Here is an 18,162-nt window from a genome sequence, read left to right on the forward strand (position 1 = left end):
TTTGCATAAGTGTCACACTATAAGTTCCTTGGCACGTGCGATAAATGTGTAACACTGTAGTAGAAATAAATAGATAGGTAGGGGTTCTAATCTCATTCTGGGCAAATGTGTGTGTGTGAACAGTATCCTCTCAGTGGATGGGTTGTTGTGTTTGTGTGCAAACCATACCATTGGCAGGTGGGTTTTGCAACTTTTTGCTGTTGCCCACCCAGTCCATATTACAAGGGCCACAGTTGCCACCCACTGTAGATGGACCTGTAGACACTCTGCAGCCCTATAAGCATTGTGCCATGTACAATAACTGTCTGACAGTATGGGATTGATAACAAAATAGGCTGCCCATCTAATCATTGGATATTGCTCCCCACTCAGGAATCATACACAAACACAGTCAGGCAGGCAGCCACACCTACATCAGTAGGTGACCTGCAAACTAGTTCACAGATAGAACCCACAGTGCGTAAGCAGCGGATCCCATCTCAGACTGCTTAACAGTCATGAGTAGAGTCCCACAAGTTGTGGACCTGTGTTCCCCCATGGTTGGGATCAACACCTCTGAGGACTAGCCCAATACAAAGGTGCCCTGGTTAACAATGCCTGCAGATGAATACAAGTTGGGTGCAACTATTATCCCAATGCAAGGTTGACATGCTACACAAAGGCTTCTCTGAGACCTATGACTGTTGTCAGAACCTGGACATAAGCTCAATGTCAGATGATGTGCCGCCATCACCCTTGAGTACAACATGGTTCCCATAAAGTAATACATTGAGGGTAGTCCACTGAACACTGATGTTGGTATAACAGAACTGGGAACACAAGTTGACAGTAAGCTGTATGGTGACCACCACTGTGCCACTGTCGTCCAAATGCCCTACCATGTGTCACTCCACCTGACTCAGGGTGTGGAATCCAGGAAGTTAAAGGACAGTGTTTCCCTGTACACACACCTCAGTAGGCCAATCAATGTGTACTATGGCCCATTTGCCATGTACACCACTGGACACCAGCAGCAACAGGAGAGGCTGCAAATGTACCTCACAAAGAGGATCTTAGGTACTACACACTTGCCCCATATGGACAGACTCCAACAACTGTACTGAATCTCTGTCTCATATTGCCTACGTAGGTGTCATATCTGCCTGACATACACAGCCATGTCTGACCTAACCCTGTCAGGAATGCTACATCCATGGACACCAATCTGTCACACAACATGCCCCAGATACCCCAACCCCATCCTCACAATCAATAGGACATGCTGGAGAGACAGGTGCACATCCCAAAGACTGGCCACACCATGGAATAGACACCACACCCATGTCAAGCTGAGCACAGCACTAGCCCTCTTCAAGAGATATCAATAAGAGTGGAATGGGAATAGAATACCCAGCCTGGGGATCATTACATTCACTATACACAGTACACACACTGGAGAGTATCGTCAGGTGGCATGATGCCAGTGTATTCCCATGGGCTAGCCTTGTAAAGTCTCCATGGCCATTTGCCAAGTACACACCTGTGAATCTTTGAAACCATGGATCTCAGGACTGTCAAATGTGTGTGTGTGCATTAGAGTGTTTGACAGTATTTGTCAGTGTGTAAACATGTGGGTGAAAGTAGTTGGTGGCCCATCTCACCCAGTAAAAATACCATTGCCATACCATACAAGTGCTGTAGATGTTATTCACTATATAGGTACATTCGGACATTCTACAACCTATAAGCTTTGTAGTGAGTGTGTGAACTGCATAACACTATAATACCAACAACCACCTAGCTAGGGATTCTAATATGAGTCCTTGTAAATGTGTGTGTGTGTGTGTGTGTGTGTGTGTGTGTGTGTGTGTGTGTGTGTGTGTGTGTGTGTGTGTGTGCGTGCGTGAAAATGACATCCATTGGATGGCCATGGATTCATATTTATGCCATGGTACACACAGTACACATTCCTAAGTCTACTGGAAGAGGTCTGCTGTTCAAATTAGCCATAATGGCATCTGCCCACACTCTGCAGCCCTATAAGCCCTGTGCAACAGTATGGAATTATATGTTACAAATAACAAGATAGGTTAGTGTGCTAATGTCTGTACTGGCAAGTGTGCATGTATGTGCGTGTGTGTGCATTGGTATGTACAGCAGTGTCTGGGAGTGTGTACACTCATGTGTGACAGTAATATGAAAACTGTCAAACCAACTACACCACCCATTGCCATACCTTACAGGAGCATGTGATGTTAATCACTATACATGTATTTCAGAAACACAACACAATATGAGCTCTGTGCCCCCTGTGATAACTACCTAACACTGTACCACCAATAACTAGATGGGTGGGGGTGTCAAACCCAACACTGGCAATCATGATCCTGTGTGTGCGCACGTGTGTGTGTGTGTGTGTGTGTGTGTGTGTGTGTGTGTGTGTGTGTGTGTGTGTGCATGTGTGCTTGTGTGCATGTATGTGTGTGTGTCTGTGTGTGTGTGAGTGTGTGTGTATGTGAACAGTATTCTCTGTGTGTTGCATCAACACAATACCATGCGTGTATGTGGTATTCAGAAACCTTTGGTGTGTGCCACCAAGGACACTTACCATTGTCCATTGTACAAGAGCTGCTGAGATCAGCCACAATGCACTTACCTGTATATACCCTTCAGCCCTATCAGCCATGTGGCACCTGCAATAACTGTTATACAGACCTGTTAATTGTGTACCGCTGTACCCTGAATATGACATAGTCAATGTGTTACAACACTGCCATACCCCTTATAAAAATGGACTGCAGGGATATGTCCTCCTGACAGACAGAAACCTAGAACACAAACAGAATACATTATGGAGACCACAGTCAGTCAATGTTAATAACAGCAATAATGCATCATGGCTGGACTGCTACACATTGTGACGTGTAACCATTAAACATGCTGGCTGACAACACTTTACACAGCATTACATTGCTAACCTGTACTAAATTCACCCTGTGCATCAGAACCATGTTAGCATGTCCCTGCATCAATGGTATGGATGACAGAGATGGGGCACAAGTGTCATCATATGCACAGGGTGTGGTGTGGGTTTGCCAGAGGCCTAGGCTGAGCCAATTACTTGACATCATGTGTGTGGGTTGGGGGTTGTGTATTACATGGGCCATGCAGAGGTTGTGTGTTTATGTATGGATATGCCCTAGCTGTGATGGTGAAGTGTGTGCATATGGATGAACACAGTTCTGCCATGTTGCTGCCCTATACAGGGGTATGTTGGACAAATGTGAACCATGCATGGTAGGGATGGCAGGGTCTAAAGTTCACAGTGTCTGGCCATGGACATGTAAACTGGGCCTGCTAGGGGGTTCCACTGGCACAACCAGGCCCAAGTCCATACAGAGTAGTATTCCCTGATGTTGACAGTTGTGTGTTGGATCTGCGTCCCTGTTGGGACCAGCTAGTGCCACATGCCCATGATCTGTTGCGTTGTGGTGTGGACACCACCCCCCCTGCACTCGTGCTGCTGGTACTGCGACTACGGGAATGGGAGTGACATGTTGAATGGCCACGTAGACCTTCAGCTGTTTGTGGTGCTGTCCTATGTCCACGTGGCCAGCACATGCTCCAACACAGACATCCCACTGTCAAGGAGTGCCACCATCTCACCCAACCATCTATCCATGACCTCAGAGTAATAATGGTAGGCATCTGCAAGATCATGAATGTTGTCATGCATGGCAGGAAGATTTGCCATCTGGACCCTGAGATTCTGCCTGGTGTGCCATTCCATACATGCCTGTGCCTCCATGATGGTCCAAAACATGCGTTTGGTGACACCTGCTGTGGCACTTCTGGCAGGGCCATGATGGGCAGCAGTCCTCTTCTGAACACCCCTATCCATCTGCCTGTGTGGGACCTCACCTGTTATCCAGCTATGGCTGGTGTCTACAGACACACTTGCCCTAGTCACCACACTTTCCTGTCCCATGCTACCACCCACCAACTGTCTCATCTATAGCCACTGGTAATGGGGCATGTGTGGGCATTGTGAATGTGTGCGGGGATGGGGTGGACAAAAATGTGATGCCAACTAATGGCACAGATTCAGCCCCTGACAACCCTGCCTGTGCCTCACTATGCCTATCATCACTGTCAGAGTCTGCCGAGGCACTGACATCAGTTTCCACGCGGGAGGGACCCTGACCCCTATCGCCACCTGTGAGAGGAAGATAATATCTCTAATTTAATACCTGTATAGTATGGTTTACTTCTACACACACACACACACACACACACACACACACACACACACACACACACACACACACACACACACACACACACAGTTACAGGTGAGGAGGCACAAAGATATTACACAGACCACACATTATCCAACAGTTGACATGTATGACACGTAGGCCTCAACATCATGCATTTCAGCCATTCTTAAACCTTCTTACTAACAGTCTACATCTCTGTGATGCTTGAGTTGTATTAATAGGTGACATCCCTTCCCCTAGAACACACTGCACCCATGTCCACATTATTGCTGTGCACCTGTATGGCACACTGGCATCTACTGTAAACCACACCTCACAACTTTTCAAATCATTGCTGAATGTGTAGATGTCTGGCACTTATGTTTGCTCCATTCCTTACAACCCCTATGTGTTTGCCTGACACATAACTGGGATGATATGAGGACTGATGTCACAAATTAATGACATACATTTAATTTGCACATCTGACCAGCAGCAACAATCCAATCAAGAAACAAACAAATGTGTTAGTTGTAAAGATACTGAATGAGATGCATACAATTTTGCGGTTGCATAGCTATGAACACCCTTAAAGCAATGCTTGGTTGAAGCACCTGTTAATTGTACTGCAGCGGTCGCTCTACCTGGGAAGTGGTATATTAGTATGGCACATCTTGCCTTGGCATTATTTGGACAGTCTTCCCAACAAAGGTCCCTCAACTCTGTAAGATTGCAAGCCCAGCTCATGTGCACAGCCCTTAGAGGTTACACTGAGGGTTTCCTATTGGTGTTGAGTCTGGGCTTTGTCTGGCCCAGTTCATAACCTTGATTGTGTTTAGATAGAGACATTCTTAGCTAGCTTTGGATGTATGCTTCAGTTCATTGTTGCGTTTGAAGCTGAAACCCCTCTCCATCGTCTGACATATTGCAGATGCTTGATGGCTGTGGCACACACGAGTGTTATTTGCAACTGTTCAGAATTCCCTCAACCATGTCTACAGGCCTAGTTCCAGCTAATGAACAGAAACTCTAATGCTGGGCACTGCCACCATCAAGCTTCAATGTGTGGATGGTGGTCCTCAGGTGAAGTGAGGTGTTGCTTGTGCACCACATGTAGCTTTAGGAGTACTGTCTGTAGGTTTGAATCTTGGTCTTATGACACCATTACACATTGTAGCACATACCTTTGGGAGACTTGCTGTTATGCTTTGCTACCTGTACACAGCCCTGGATGGTGTTTTGCGTGGGTAAGTGCTTCTATCTACTGACACCTCCCCATAGGCCAGACTTATGCAGAATCCAGGCGATTGTTGCCACATGTACTACAGAAATATTACTTGCCAGAGAGGGCTGCAAGTTCCTCAGTGTTGCTGCATGTCTCCTGGCACCCTCCCTGACCAGTTCTCAACATGTGTTGTCATCTGATTTGGAAGGACATCTGGTTCTTTTCAACAGCACTGTTGCCCCATATTTAATCCACCTTTTGATGACTGTCTCCACTGTGTTCCATGTTATATGCAATGATGTGGTAATTTTGGTGCACCCTACTCCTGACTGATACCTTTCAAATATGAGATCCCTATGGTGCTTTGTAATATATGTGCCTGGTACAGGCAACTGAGCAAATGTCATGAATAGACTGCTCTGACAGGAGAACATTATTCATTGTTGCATTGAGTCCCTGTACCTGATGGCAGGTGTGTACCCAAGCAGAGTGAATGCTGTCAGTACACCACAAACTGCTCCCATAATATGTTATTTGGAGGGCGCGCACTCATATGCATCCATCATATTGTAAGGTTTGTATACCCCATATTTGGTGGCCTAACATATTGTTTGGCATTACAATTTAATTGTTCATGTTATGGTCACATTACTTGTTGGATGTAATATTGTGATCTCTCATTGTATATATCAGAAACACTTGGCATCCTGATAGGGGTGTGTACACTGTGGTATCCACTGTACAGGATTAATGTCCATACATGTCCCTCCCATAGTCCATTTGTCCACCCAGTTTGTTGGTCTGTGTCCCGATGTCTTGCACTGACAGGTTGTGAGGTATGCTGCAGGAATGTTACATTACCCCTCAGATAGCCCCCGTGGTGACCACTGTGATCCACTGCAGTTAAAACCACCACCAGTGAATATGTACATCAAGAAATATGGCTAGTTGTGCAATGGCAAAGCACAACAAAACAATTACAAACACCAGCTACAGGCTGCTGTCCAAGTAGACCAGAGGGAGCTAAATAGTTGTGGGAGAGAGGTACTATCAGCATGTGGAATTGTTACGGGGGGAGCAGCATTTCTGCACATTAACAACACAACCCCCAATAGTACAAAATATGCTGCCCATCACCATAGATGTGCACTTATGTGCATTACCAAACACCGTCCACAATTACTATCTTCTCTGACATATGCATGTAAATACTCAACTGATACAAGTTATGTATGCTAAAGTACTCTAGTAATGTGCAGTAGGGTCTTACCTGCACACTCCTCGTCCATTGTGTCAGAGGCACCCACATCCATGATGTTAGATTCAGGGAGATCTTGTGTTCTTGAGGCAGGTGCCTCAAGGTTGGCGAGGAGCTGTTCTTGTTCTGTCAGTGGAGCCTGCATGAGTGGGCCCTCATCTGTGTCTGTTGCCTTCCTGGCTATGGCAGGAGTTGGACATTACATAAGAGGTCAGTGGCACAATGCTGGACCTGCTCATATGTTCTTGTGTGCAGGCCGACATCATTTACCCTGTGAACTAGGTCATTCCACAGGGCAGTCCTCTCCTGCAGATGTTCCTGACCATGGCCAGACACCATATTGAAGTGCTGTATTATAAACTCAGCAATCTCAGAGGTTTCTGCTGCACTGTAGGGTGGATTCCTCACAGGATGCACTCTGCCTGGAAGACATATATAGTGAAACACATCATAGCACCTTATACAGTTGTCAACAATATGGACAGAAATTGCACATCAACAGTGGATATTTCATGCCAGCACCCACAAATACGCCATACCCCTGTAATCTATCAGAACAATATTAGCTTGCATTGCACTTCTGGCCCTGATGTGTCATATTCCCCACAATGATTGACAGTTAATTGTATAAATAAAACAAAGAAACGCCAAACCAAGCCAAGAATGACCACAAGGAATAGTGTAACTCTACTTTAATCTCCGCTTTTGTCACTAGGACTTCTTCAGAATAATGAATACACACATTGCAACCAGATTAAATACTATTCTGTTAATTATTAACACACAAATCAATCAACTGCAATTCAATTAATCTATTAAGTCTTAAAAACATACAAAAATGCTGTTAGTAAAAAACAATGAAAAGTATTCTCTAATAAAATTTGATACAATTGTAAAATGTTGATGAAACTGGTACTAATTAAAATTACTTTCTTTATTAGTGCATAACCTTCTGTTTTTTCGAAAACACTTTATATTTATAGCCTAATTGAGGCCAGGTTTCTTATCTGCCTTTAACTTTATTTGCATCTTGTTTCTCGTTGTTCCAGAAAGTTTTTAAATTCACCACCTCTGATATCCAAGGTACAATGTTCCAAAATGGTGAACAAAAACTTTCTAAAACCGGAACATTCATGGTTATGTTTGTACAAGGCATTATTCCTGTCCAATTTCTTTATACTATATGCATGTTCCCTCATATGTTTATTCAAACTCCTAATGGTCATCCCTACATAAAAATGTTGGCATCTGTCACAAACCGCCACATAGACCACCCCCCCAGTCTTACAGGTGTAAACTCCTTTGACACCTATGGTGTAAGGAATGTGTGGCAACTCGATATAAGGTCCTTCCAGAATGAATCTGCACATACCACAGTCATAACACTTATACATCCCATGGGGGTTGTCAGACACCATAGGATGTGTCAGACTTATGTCTCTACCTTTCTCTAAGAGGGCCTTCATATTAAAACTATTCTTGTAAACAAACCTAGGTCTGGGTCCTACTACTTGTAAAAGATCCTTGTTTCCTTCTATAATTTTCAATTGTGTTCAACTATTTTCCTAATGTTAGAATTATCAACTGTCATAGGCATACTAAAATTAAATGACTGTTTTTCCTTGCCCCTTTACCTCATTTGTAAGTGGTATGCTTTTTAAAAGTGGAGGATATAAAAGTTCCCTTTTGTTCCAAATGTCTTGCACCAATTTCCTTAAGTAACCTTCACTGTAGCCTCTGTCGCAAAATAATTTTACGATATAATCAAATTCATCTTTCAATAAATGATCATTGCTAGTCATTCTCCTTGCTCTGATCAGTTGTCCCTTGGGAATATTTTTCTTAATAAATTTGGGATGCTGACTAGTAAAATGTAGGTATCCGTCATTTAATAAATTTTTTCTATGGATCCTGCTTACAAACTTATTACCAGAACGATCCCAATATAAATTTACATCCAAGTAATTGACACTAAATCCTTCAACACCCAACACAAAGCTTAAAAAATCAGAGGTCACATTTAATTTGTCTACAAACAATGACACATCTTGATGCCCTCCAACAATTATAAAAATTAAATCATCTATAAAACACTTATAGTATATTATCTGAAATTCATTTTGTAATTTTTCCAAAACAGTCCCCCGGATTCACTAATCCTCCATGTAAGACTTAATAAGTCTTACTCAGAGGCTGCAGTTGAACGGTTTGACATCAGCATGCCATGAATATTCATGAGGGCATGCTGACTCAACCATAACTCTTACACGGACTGAGTAGGAAAGCAGGCGTGTGTCCGACTGCCGAGCAGTCTAAATGTGCACGCCCCTGCAAGGTTTTAAAAAGCATAATGTCAGCACATAAGAGCGAATTCGCTCAAATGTACTTGCACCCAACACCACACTCCCTGACACTGTAAACCCCCATCACACTTATATAAAGTAAATAATTATATATATTTTTTTAAATCCACGATACAGCTGCCCGTATTTGCCGGTGTGTGCGCGGGTATGCCCATCGCTTAGCTAGAGTTAACAATTCTGACATGGAAGAGCATAAGAAAGAATGTTTATGCAAATCACACCAAATTGAAATAGCATAATGGTAGAGCATATGCATGAATAGAAAGCATTCATGGTTCGCGTCCCACCACTCCCCTTCTTATTTATGTTTTAAATCAGTATTTGAAATAATACCAGACATATATGATTAAAATTTTATTAAAAGCAGTGACATGGCCAATGTATCAGTGAACAAACTAAATATTTTTAAAGGACCCAGATATATAATAGCCTGCTGTTAAGCAACACTTTACACAGCTAAACACAGGTGCCCATAGTTTAATAGCACTTTACCCAGCTAAACAGCGGTGCCCATAGTCTAATAGCACGTTACCCAGCTAAACAGAGTTGCCCATAGTTTAATAGTGCTTTACCCAGCTAAACAGAGTTGCTCATAGTTTAATAGTGCTTTATCCAGTGCAATAGAGTTGCCCAAAGGTTAAAAGCGCTTTACCCAGCGCGATGCGTTTGCACAGACGTGCGCGCCATGCCAACCAGCACACCATGGAGCAACATAGAGCTAAGTTGCTTAAATGCAGCCACACCCCCTAGCCTGTCTAGACAGTATTAAAATAAAAGAATGACAAGGTTTGAACTCAGGACCCTGTGCATCATAATCAAAGTACAGAACCACTAAGCCATGACAACATAGGGGAAGCAGTCACTATTAACATTCATATACTTACGAATGGTAGTTTAACCATTACTAAGCAGGTCCGCAGTCAGCCGAGAATTTTACAAAATGGCCAATCACAAAAAAGTGCAGGAAATGCGGCATATTTAATCCCCATAGGCGGGAATACTCGCCATAACTGATTGTAGCTCACATTTGCAGTCAGAATGGCAGGTGCATGAGAGGGTTCAGACTTCCAAGCACAAGGTTGGGGCATCGAGGAGTCCAAATACATGGTTTGGCTCCTTGTCCACCGTCATAAGTCAAGACTTCTGCAGGGCTAGTTCCAAGGGACGGAGTACAAGGCAGAGGCTTGGAACCGGTTAGCTCGTGACCTCACCAGTGCCACAGGCGTTCCTCGGACTGGTGAGCAGGTCCATCACCACCATGTAGACCTGAGGAGACGAAAGCAGGACCACCTGAACCAGTGGATACAGGAGGCCTGTGGGATGCAGAATGCCCCACAACTGTGTATGTAGCCATGGAATGCAGTATGTAAGAATTGATAATGGAGTGTGTATAATGGATAGGTATGTCTCAATATCCCTTCATTAACTTTACAGCTGCAGGTGACCATGCTATGAATCAGCAAGCCTATGCTGATAGGCTGCTAAGGCTGCGCCACCAGGAAGGTTAGTGATTATTCTGCATGTATTGTTATATAAAATATGGGAGAGAGCATGAAAGAAAGTGTTGTAGTCCAATAAAACAGACATATAATTGCCTGAATAAGTCCTCTGCATGTACTGTCAGATAAAAACATCAGAGAGGCAGAAAAAGAGTGTAGTAACCCATTAAGAAAGGTAACATATGTCTGGAATAATATCTCTGCAGGCACTGTCATATAACATAAGTGAGTGAGCCTGAAAAAAGATTGTTCTAACCTTTTAATAAAGGTATAATATGTCTTGAACATGTCTGCCATAAACACCATTAAAACAAATAAAGAAGTGAGTCTGTGGAAAAGTGTGCAATGCCATTAATAAAGGTCTAAAACCCAGAGTGTGTCTGTGTCACAGAGTCTGAAATGTTGTTGTACCTTTGCATTATACAAACAGTACTGTTTGAAAATGTGCTGGCAACCCAGATTTATGCAGTCCCATATAAAGTGGGTGATGGAAGTGTTAGTAGCTGTGAAACATATATACAGTCCACAATATTCAGTTACTGGCTGGCATGAATAAGTAAACCTGGCACACATGCAGCATGTAATTATTCACCAGAAATGTGAGTGTGTGTCAAGAAATGCAGGGTTCTGTACAAATCGAAGTGAAAATGTCATGTGAAAACATCCCAGATATGTAGATAAAGAAATATAAATGCAAACAAGAAATATGTAGCAGTAACATCTGCATCCTGGACAGTTAGTATGTCAGATATAGGTCAGGCATATATTGAACTAGCCAAACCCATGACACAACCTAATGTATGGTGGCAAGTGTAATAATACAGGTAGGGGATATACATTTGCAGTCACTGGGAATGTAGTGTAGACTAAAAGGTCATTATAAGATGTTAACCGAGGTTTTTTTCTACACCCTACCATATGTGCATAAACCATGCAATTCCACACCTCAATGGGTATGTGTAACCTTAAATATTTGTTGGGACATATGTCCTATTGTTTTATAAATATTTGCATTGATGTTGATGCATGTGCCCTGTTCAAACACCATGTTCATGGTGGCCTGTTGCTACCAAACATCCCTGCATGCTGTTGGAATATCCACTGTCATTCAATATATGCATGTGTTATGCTTGCTGTTCAACTGTTGGAACCTTGGTGTGTTGGGTTAATGGGAATATTACTGCATGCTGTTACACCTAATCTGGAATGCTGTTGTTTATGTTGTAATTAAACACACCTAATCACAGAACATATGGGAAGGCCGGTCCCAGCGGATCCACCTGTTCCTCCTCAGTTGGCGAGTGCACCTGGCACCAGCAGCTCTGGTGCCCAGCCCGGGCTCCCCTCCTCCATTGGTCCTGTGCCACCTTCAGGTGGAAGCACTGCAGGGGATGGGGCTTGTCCCTCCCATGCAAGCGTGGGCGGAGAGGGCCACCTGTCACCCTTGCTAGGGTCTGGGCTGTGGTGCATAGGGAGATCCAGAGTTCAGTCGCTGATCCCCTACGCCAGCTCGAGGCGAGAGTGGTGTGTCTCTCAGGTGAGCCTGCCCGTCCTACACAGCCCTCAGCGCAGCCGCCCTCGGGGTTGTGAAGGTGCAGTGGTGACTGCCCATGGGTGGGGATCTCAGTTCCACTGTTACCATCTGTGGGCTCATGGGCTTGCGATTTCCAAACATCCTTCCCTGTCAATTGTGTTCACCCACCCCATATGTTATACTCCACCCTTGTATGCGTCTTGTTTGTCTTTTCTGTTTACCTCCCCAATCTACCTCCCCAAATATACCTACTTCCTCTACCTCACATTCCACTCTCACCTGAAAAAAAAAATAAAAAAAGGGCAATCTGTTCCCACAAAAAATTATGCCCCATATATAGCTGCCCAATTCGCACACATGTCCGCCGGATATGTAAACTGATATTTCTAATTGGCAGGACAACATATTCTGTTGTCCTCACCCCTCTCTCAGGGGTGGAAGGTTTCAAATGTCACACCAAATTTCAAACATATGCACAGCTGTTGCTAGTAAAGAAATGGGCAGCTATGGACCTTCCCTACACTCATCCTGCACATCCCGAGCTGGTTTCCCTACTGTATTTCCCTCTTTGTGCCCCCTTTTTCACCACTTTCCTATCTCCCCATTTTCTTTTCTTTAAAGGAAATTAGCGCGGGGGTTAGTGGGAGTAATCACTTTTAAGCAGTAGTTAGCAGGGGTACGCGAGTGTGAGCTTGTGTGCGCTTAGCTAAGCATTGCTAAGCATCGCGCAAACCCACTTACAACTGCTTAAAAGTGCCTTAGTCACTCTGTATGACAAGGCCCTTGTACTGCTCAGCAGCAAAATAAAATACCCTTGGCAGTCTCGATCCCGGGACCTTGGACTCACCAGTCTGCATGAAGTACCACTACCCCACAGCAGCTATACAATAACATAGTGCTGAAAGCAATATATCATGCATTACCATGAGTGAATGTAAAGGGAAAATAGGAATGGCATAACAAAAATCTTGTTCTGTGGGCCTTAACCAGCAGGTGTTGTGGAATTGCATGACATGACTGTGAAAAGAGAATAAGCCATGCTAGTAGGGAATAATGCTACAGTAGCACCTTACAAACCCCACACAGTATCAGAGCAGGATAAGCACTGGCATATTTGCATAGGTCACAGGCCAGACTTTGCCACAGTGACTGCTCTACAGTGATGACCCTGATTTGTAAACAAATGTTAGTTGTGCCCCTCTGACTCCCTGTGAAATGTACTAACAGTAGGCAGAAAGGTGGGGAATCTCACTTAATTACAAATGTCAATAAGTGAGAGTAGACACTGCTTGCACGTCAGAAAAGGTGTAGTAATACATATGCTCTGAATCCCCCAAAGTCTGAACTGAAAAATGTCTGAAATATATCACAGGTGTATCCCAGTTATATGTACCTTTCCCTGAGGCTGTTCAAATATATACGTGAGAGCATCTGAGTCCTGGAAGAGTCAGAAACACACGGGCATACCAGCTTGTCTGCTGTTACACACTCTGCAAATAGCTGTAGAATGAATCCCACAAGCATGCCCTTATGTAGAAGTACAACACAGAAATATCAAAGGATGTAGCCATGTACTGCTAGCAACCACCTGTGACAATGCCATTGTTCAGTTGCTGAAAAGACTGCTGTGGTGCACAGTCAAAGAATACTAGGCTGACCTCTGTCTACCATCTGGATATGCCCACAGGTGGGAGCTACTCAGAAAGACTACTAGTCTTTATAGACTTACAGGTACACAGCAACTCTACATGTTCAGTAAGATAAACATCACACGATAATAAATAATGCACTCTGCACTTCTGCACACCTACCCAAAGGTACTATATACCCGTGTAGTCAGGCACAACCAAGGGTGTAGGTAGGCATATGCAGTAGTGAAATATGTCCAGTTGTCCTGATCAGACTGTGCTAATGTCAATACAAACAAACCACAAACTATTCAGAAGTGAGTAACGTACTAATGACAGTGTAGCAGTTCACAAACAGTGCATGTGCCTGATATTCATAATTGGTAGTACAACACCCTTAGTTGTCCTCACCCCTCTCTCAGGGGTGGAAGGTTTCAAATATCCCTCCTGATGTACTGCATATACACAGCTGTTTCTGGTAAAGAAATGGGCAGCTATGGACCCTCTCCACACCCATCCTGTACATCCCGAGCTGGTTTCCCTACTGTCTTCCCCTCTTTGTGCACCCTTTATCACCACATTCCTATCTCCCCATTTGCTTTTCTGTCAAAAAAATGAGTGCAGGGGTTAGTGGGAGTGAGCACTTGGAAACAGTAGTAAGCGGGTTTGCACCAGTGTGTGCATGTGTGAGCTTAGCTTAGCATTGCTAAGATATGATAAGCTAAGCCAAGCTTGGCTTAGTATTACTAAAATAATATAAGCTAAGCTAAGCTTAGCTTAGCATCGCTAAGCATCGTGCAAACCCATGCAAACCCGCTTACAATTGCTTAAAAGTGCCTTAGTCACTCTGTATGACAATACCCTTGTACTGCTCAGCAGCAAAATAATAAACCGTGTCAGTCTCGAACCTGGGACCTTGGACTCACCAGTCTGCATGAAGTACCACTGCACCACAACAGATATATAATAACTTGGTGCTGAAAGAAATATAACATACATTACAATGAGTGAATGTAAAGGGAAAATAGGAAAGCCATAGGAATACATTGCAATAACTACTGTTGTATGCCAGTTAATTCTCTAATTCAAAAAGAAAGTACATACTCCCAAGTATCCTGTGTTAGCATTAGGAGGTGTGAGTAAACCTACACACTGAGAAGAGTGCACTGGAAGAAGAAACAGTCAGGTTTCAGTGCAACATGCATTTCACTGGCTACAACCCAGCTTCAGATATGAGACATATACCAACCTTTTGACTAAGACAACAGTGTCCACAACAAACAAGCATGGTCCCCACCTTGCAAAACTGAAAGGGCTACGCCTACCTTACCTATCATTTTATAGCAGTGTCCTGAAATCACAGTGAGAACTGCAATTACCACACAGCAGGCTGCATGCAATTACTAAATGGTGGGCAACAATTGGTGGAGAGGCCATCACATGCACATGTGCAGATACCTAGAGACTAGGTGACCATGTGGGATGTCCCCATTGGCAAATGTCTGGTACAGCTGCGTTAGATGCCAGATATGGGAATCATGGTAGCTTCCAGGGCAGCCTGTACACACATTCAGTATTATGCCCTGGGCATCACACACAACCTGGCAGTTGATGGAGGGGAAGCCCTTGCGGTTGAAGTAGACCCTACCCCACTTGCCAGCTGGTGCTTTGATGCATATGTGGGTGCAGTCTATTGCACCAACTACCTCAGGGTATTCCACTATTTGCTGGAATAGACCCATATTGCTGGCCAATGCTTCATGGGAATTGGGGAAATATACATGATCACTGACATGTGCTGACATGGCATCCAGGAACTGGTGTAATACCCTGGATGCTGATGCCTGTGATATCCCCATCATATCACCAGTTGGTCTCTGGAAGGTACCTGTTGCTAATATTCTTAGGCCAACACATACCTTGGTTTCCACTGGGATGGGTTCCCCTCTGTTGGTTCTTTGTGTGAGACATTGTCTGCACAGCTCAACAATTTGCTGCAGGAGGTCTCTGTTCACTCTATAGCGCTCCACTATCTCCAGCTCATGTAGCCCCTGGTAGGTTACCCTGGGCCTGTACACTCTTCTCTGTCTCCTCACTGTGGGTTGTCCAGCAGCATTTCCATTGTCACCACCCTCAGCATGTTGCATATGTCACCTTATAACAGCAATGGTAGCCCCTAACATTTCTTTGTCTCAGTAAAGCTTTTTCAGTTTTCACTTCTATTAGCTTACTGCAGCGTCTGTTGTGAGAAACATAATGGACTGTTGTTTGCAGAGTTTTAAGTGCTAGGCTGGGCTGGGCTAATGTACTGCCTGTGTAATTGCCTGATTCTGTTTGTTTTCACCTGCTAGCTCTGCTAGTACTCCCAGGTAGCTCCCGACTATTTGTTGTGCTTCCTTTTTCCTTTCTGTTTCCTCGGAGGGGGGGGGCGCCGCGCACACAAGCGCAAACACGTGCACAGCAGCTAACACATGCACACACATGCTTACACGGACTAAAACTTGCTTATTCGGGTTAAAACGCACGCGCACCAGCACAAACGCGCTTGCAACTCTTTAAGCAGCCTTATACATGCTTACTCCGGCTTACACGTGTGCAGTCACGGTTACACGAGCGCACTCTGTTTTACTCGGGTTTACACACATGCACACGTGCGCATATCCGCTCAGCAAGAAACTTTGGTGTTATCCACGGCATACACCTTCCACTTTTTGCCTTTCCCTAGCCTACCTGTTGACACACCTCTTTCCATGATGTGTGAATGACAGCTGACACATGCCACTCTGTTCCAATGAGCTTCACTTCTTTCATACATACCCCCCTCATGATGTCACCTATCTTCTACTCTGTTACTCCCTATATCCTACTCCTACACTCCACTGACTGTGCTCATTTGCTATGTAAACGTGTGATTCACTATCCTAACGCTCATTTACATAGGATTGCCTACTAATGCTTGGTTACATGTCTTAGACTGAGCTTCCCCCCTTAGCAACCTCTACTCGGTGGCCATGTTGTCTTCAGCCTGCCATTCCCTTGCATTGTACATTAACAATTTCAATAAAATCCACATTTGTGGGTTTTACTTTTTAGTATTCTGGGTTTTAGAGTGCACCCCATTTGCGCTGCACTGCGCTACGCTTAAACATCGGATATCGGCGAAAAAAAATAAAATATTATTATTTTCATATTGCATCAAGAAACATTTCACATGGCCATATATTTGGCCATTGGCATGCTTCCTGCACTGGATGCAACCTTTATTTGAAGCTGTCATGGCTCCGTTTTGCTATTTGCAGAACGGTACTCAGTTATCAACTGAGTACATTTCTGCAAATAACACTGCTCTTACTCAGACAGATTTGGGTTTCCTGAATCGCAAATCAACCTCATTTGCATGCCTTTCACCTGCAATTGAGGTAATTTACATATCCAAGCCCTGTCCGTGTAAGAGCCGTTTTAGGAGCTCTCTTACATGCCCCTACAGGCTGTTCCTGGATCGCTCGTCGGACATGATGGCTGCATGGAGTCTTACTCTACTTTAAGACTCCGTGCAAGCCTTCGTGAATCTGGCCCAGTATGTTCCCACCACCCCATGACTGTGTTGGCAAAGGAGGGAGCTACTGGGGAAACCATCACCACTCCTTTGATTTCTTTATAATAGTTATCATGAGAAACAAAGCAGTTGTTGTCCAATAAAACCTCAAGTGCATTACAGTAAAAGTTGACCTTAATGTTCAGATCAGTGTATTCTAATAAGTAAGGTCTGACGTATTCCACCCCAACATCATAAGGAATGGAAGTATATAAGGAGACAACATCAATAGTGAACATCACATGTATGTTTGGATTGAACAAATGTTCAGTAAAGCATCTTATACTTTGAAGAAAATCCCAAGAATCATTTAAAATGAATTCCTATACTGTGCCAATGGATTTAATACAGTGTCAATCATAAGTGACAAGTCTTCCGTGATATAATGTGAGGCTGATATGATAGGCGTAAATGGTGGATCAGTGACACATTTATGAGTTTTAGGAATGACAAATAAAGTATCGATTCTAGAATGTTCTACGTAACAAAAATTTTAACCAACTGTGTCTAAATTTCCATTCATCAAACTTTCATATAAAAAAACTATTACTGCATTTATAGCTTCTATAAACGTCTCCTATGCTTACCTTATTATATTCAGTGTCATTATTCAACATTTTTAACATTTTTTCTATATAGTCAATCTGATTCCTGAGCACAATTTGACCACCTTTGTCACTTTTCATAATTCTAATACCTTTATTTTTGGACAATTCATGAGAAAATACCTTCAATTCACCAGTTAAATTGTTGTAAAACCTTTTGCTTTTATTTTCTAACAGTTTCCTAAAATCATTTTCACAGGTGTTTTCAAATACCTGC

The sequence above is a fragment of the Protopterus annectens genome, chromosome 3.part0 (assembly GCF_019279795.1).
Source record: "Protopterus annectens isolate FY-2018-M chromosome 3.part0, PAN1.0, whole genome shotgun sequence".
Taxonomy (NCBI): domain Eukaryota; kingdom Metazoa; phylum Chordata; order Ceratodontiformes; family Protopteridae; genus Protopterus; species Protopterus annectens.